Here is a 5049-nt window from a genome sequence, read left to right as displayed (position 1 = left end):
AGGCAAGTTTCCGAGAATCATGGAAGCCAAAGAAGTCTGTGATATAATAATTACCTCCCAAGCAAAAGAAAGGTTCTCTTTGACAGGTCATCTCGTACCTGCTAACTTGTTTCTGTCAGAATGTTTTCCAAGATATGTGCAGTTTTTCCCTGACAAATAAAGTTGAAAAGAACGTAACAGTACAGGCGTATCCATTCTTGGATGGGAAAAAGCTCCGCACAGAATTGGGAGTGATTTGTTGTAGGAACGAGTTCAGATGCATGTGTGTGGCCAATGCACTCTGCTCTTTCGTACATGAGAGGAACTTAGTTGAAACGTATGGGGAATGTCTAAGATTTCCGAAGATTATAATTACAATACCGATGACATCAAAGCCGCAGCGAAGTTTTTCTATGTTTAAATATGTGCAAATGTTTCTTAGAAATTCAAAGCTTCGAGAAACACTCACAGCATTATCTATGTTATTTATAGAAATGAAATTTATTTCGTAAATTCCAAATTGCAACAGACGTCACAGACAAATATGCAAAATCGAAAGGGAAAAGATCCGATTTTCTTGTACAAATGTGTGTGAATTTTCTATAAACATTTCCAGAACAATATTATATTTTATACTGTGCTACAAACGAAACAGATCACTTCGTACAGAAGCGTGCGAACTTTGCTATAAAACCCAATATAGCGAAAAAAAATGGTATTTACGGTGTGCTGGAAAAGAAATTAAACACTTTATTTTGCTATTAATGGACCTGCATAGAAAACTCATTAACTGCAATTTCTTGAACGTTGAAACCCCTACCTACCTCGGATGCCGAAAAACCTAGATGAATCACAGCCCGTATTATACTTTCTTTCGTTCCTGCACCTCTTTCTGGAGCCATGTCAGTCAAAGTCGCTGGCAGAAATAGCGTCGTGGCTTCCTCAGAGAATTAGCCTGTACCTAGGTCTTAAATAACAGCAAAACATTCATTATTCTAAAAATATATATTCTTCAATTAGGAAATATTATTATAAATACTTGCTGGAGTTTTATTAATAACTTTATCTTTTCAAACATAAAATCCACAGAGATAATAAGAATACAATTATTTTATAATCTCGACCATAGTGTCGTAATTTGTTTTCGAAAGATCTGTATTGATCTGTATCCACACAATATGTCCTTAATCATTGCTGCTGTTACCACTGCTGCTGTTGCAGCTGGTACTACAACTACAAATATTATTGTCATAAACGTAACCTTTTTATATCATTATTGAATATTCAGAACATAATCTAAATGAATGTTCAGTTGTAGTGTCTGACAATGCATTGAATTACGTTAATACGAGGTAAATGACATAGCTCAGTCGGAAGAACGTAGGAACGTCGGACGTTGTGAAAGTCGGAATTCAAATGTCAACGTATCAGGCTCAAATATTCGTGACTCCTTTCCAATTTATTACAGGATAGTATAATGTAATAATATAACAATAAGAAGAAAAAACTAACACTCGTATTAGGCAGTTGTATTGTTCTAAACCTAAAATTAAATTTATATTACTTATATCGTTAACGAACGATAACAAAATACAAATGATAATTTGAATATTATTTACATCGCTAACGAACGATAACAGAATACAAGTGATAATTTGAATATTATTCATGTCGCTAAAGAACGATAACAGAATATAACAAATTATAAGTTGAATATTATTTATATCGCTAAGGGAACGATAAAATATAAATAACTTGAATATTATTCATATCAATAAAGAACGATAACAATATAAATGATAATTTGAATAATACATTATTTATATCGGTAAGAACGATTAAACAATAAAATGAAAACTTGAACAAGGCCCGAACTCGCATCCTTCGAATCATTAAGCGAGCAATCTACCACTGGTCTACGAGACGAAGACGTGGAATGGTTTCATAGTTCTGGAACTTCTTCTAAATGCACATGCATCGTGTAACATCGCCGTGAACCGAAGTGGACTTAGAAAATATTCGCTGTTCACGAGTGCGGCCACTTTTTTTTTACAACTGTACATTCATTATCAACTTAAACTGTTTTAAGTACGGTACTCAAAAAGTGGCTTTCCAATATTCACCACTGAGATTACTTTTCAGTGGTTTTGTAACTCGTCATATTGGGCAACTTTTCTATTGAGCTAAATATTTTCAGTTTTATAAAAGTATGGAATATGGAATATACTGAGTGCCAAAAGACACACCTTGAGAATGAAAAATTCGAAGAAGATTATGTTATATATGCAGAAGAAATTAAGGTGACAAAGTGTTATATTACAATATTCATCCCATAACTTCTGTTTATTAGAAATTAATACAACAATTTTAAAGACGTAATATAGCATTTGAAGTTCTATTTTATAGTTTTATAAGCTTATTTTACGTGGCTAAACATTCATTTTTAGTGTCCTATAACCCCAGGTCTACTAATTATCCATTGAGATAGTATGTCTGATGAGAGGAGCACGAGACAGGATTACTCGCCTCTTTGTAACTTTGTCTCAAGTTGGGCCTCCCTTTTGATCTGATGTTGGCGATAGACATTTCTGGATCTCTTGCAATTTTAAAACGCTGTATGTACGCGGATGTCGCCAATATTGAAATTGTTCAAATATTGGTATAATTTTTGTACTATTTTATTATATTGCTGTCTTTTATACAAGTTGTAATTACTTTAAATTCAGTGCCCATTTCTATATAAATATTGTTCATTTTTGTTATTATTACTGTACACTATACTCTGAAATGTAGAGATGATGTTTCAAATAGGCTACTTGATTGTTTATACATATGTAACAGTTGCCAAAGTAGATAAAAGTTCAGAGAGGTATAAACAACTGTGGGGATTCAAGACTGCATGACGTTCGGGACTTCGGGAGTGATAAATCTAGACGCCTTGAAACACTGACAAGCAGTCTTTACGTCAACGACACGTCGAATACAACATTGTCGTGCGGGTTTTCGGCTTTGCGGGCGCTGTTAATCTTGTTTTCTCGACCGTTGTTCATTTCTAGTACACATCTATATTCTTCTTCTAACATTATCAGTGACAATGGCGTGGCCAAGTTACTGGCAGGCCTTTCAGATTCGCTGTTTTATGTCATCTCTTGTTGTGGGACGATCTTGATAGATTATATTTTTAACCGTCCCCAAAGGATTCAAGTCAGGAGAGCGTCACAGAACTGCCTCTCCAAATCCATCGCAAAGGGAAGGCGAATTGGCTGCGTCACGTGCCACCAAAGAGAAATGGGCTGGACAACCATTGCGCTGCAGGCACATTACTGCTCGTGTTGTCAGTGGCGCGTCTTCCAAAAGCTGATTGAGGATGTTCTCCAGGAAATCAGCATACTTAATAATTACTATTGAGAGAATCTTCAAAGAAATAAGGTCCAGTGATTTGGTGTCCGATTGTGACACACCAAAGACACTCCACTTATGCTGATTGGCCACTTCTCTCAGCCAGTGAGGATTGACTTGAGACGAGTAGTGAGCATTATGGATATTGACATTCCCTTGCTCTTGAATTTCGCTTCATCCGTCACAGGAATATTGCAATGGAACGGGTGGTTGTTGCCTGACAAACAATTGCAGAAAACCACACTACTGTGGTAATCTTCTCCTTAAAGCTGATGGTGCAAATGGATGTGGTAAGGAGATAGTATTTCCTGCCATTCAACACAGTTCACACTGTTGTTTGACTAATGTCAGATTCCCTAGCAATTCTCCTGATCGAGTAGTGAGGATTGATAAGAACGGCAGCAGTGACACCAGTTGATCTCTCGTCTTGCACATGTTGTCTGATACGACTATTTTGATTGTGGTTAGGCTGTAGCTCTCGAGTTGCTTGTACACGAGGAGAAAGACGCTTGAAAACATTGCAATATTGTCGAGCACGTTGCGGTTATATCTCTGGGTACAGACGCTCGGCAGCCCGGAAGTTTCTACGATACCATTAACATATCAAAACCTTCCAGATTTGTGTAAACCATCACTGTTTATAGTATGTAGAAGTAAGGTATTTGTAATGACTCTTAACTTTTAGCTACTTATTTATTAGCTACAAAAGTAATAAAATTGCAAAACTTGAAAAATGTACATACGTAGGTACAGAGAAAACAAAACATTTTCTTCTTTTTGTATATTGTTGGACAAGGCCACCTGAGCTAAGCGCAATGTACACGTAGACTTAGCCGTACGTACTGTAGGTACTATATTGCAGTCAGTAATGGAAACACTTCTTAGAGAGCAAAGCGGAAGAAGTAGTTTACTTGTGTTCACCCCTCGATAATGCTACCGGCCACCAGGTCTACACTCGGTTTAGTCAGGCAATTGTACGTATGTAGCCTACTATTTCAACATTAAGTAGACATGTATTGTTTATATTTTCTTCTTGTAACTTTTCTCCATTTTAATGGCATTGTCTTTTCTTATGTTTTCTCGCTGAGAGTGTAGGAATTAATAAACATGTTCCTTAAAAAAGTTGATTGTTTTGAAGAGCTCTATCAAATGGTACCTTATTTGACCCCGACTCCCATTTTAAATTTTGAAGTAATACTCCACTCATCGTACTTCCTGTTAGGACTGATTGATAAAATCAAGTTCCTGTGAAAATTCACATGCGCTTTAGTTACAAATATTTTTTTCTCTAAAATTTTAATGCACTGGTGTCCGAATTAAATGACTTTTACGGGTGGTCTGAATCACCATGTACGTAATCACATTTTCTTGAAGTACTGTAAGTGTGGTGCACCATCATGTAAAATGTGCATAGCACGTACGATATCTAAAATTAAGTTTAAAACTATAGTATGTTCTCGGTTATGATCGTGACTGAAGTTCGCACATTTTATTATTTGTGGCACTGTTGCTTAAAATAGTATCTGTCTGTGTCCATAAGGAAAAAATGTATGAATTCATCATCAAAACAAAATTGAAAGTGAGACGAGGAAGATGAACCAAACAGGAAATACTATTTAACAAAATGTGAGATCATAACTTTCTCTTGGACGCAGATGGCTCTAAAGAAGG

Source organism: Periplaneta americana, chromosome 7 (assembly GCF_040183065.1).
Source record: "Periplaneta americana isolate PAMFEO1 chromosome 7, P.americana_PAMFEO1_priV1, whole genome shotgun sequence".
NCBI classification, from domain to species: domain Eukaryota; kingdom Metazoa; phylum Arthropoda; class Insecta; order Blattodea; family Blattidae; genus Periplaneta; species Periplaneta americana.
The sequence above is the reverse complement of the archived record's forward strand: the minus strand, read 5'-3'. Positions refer to the sequence as shown.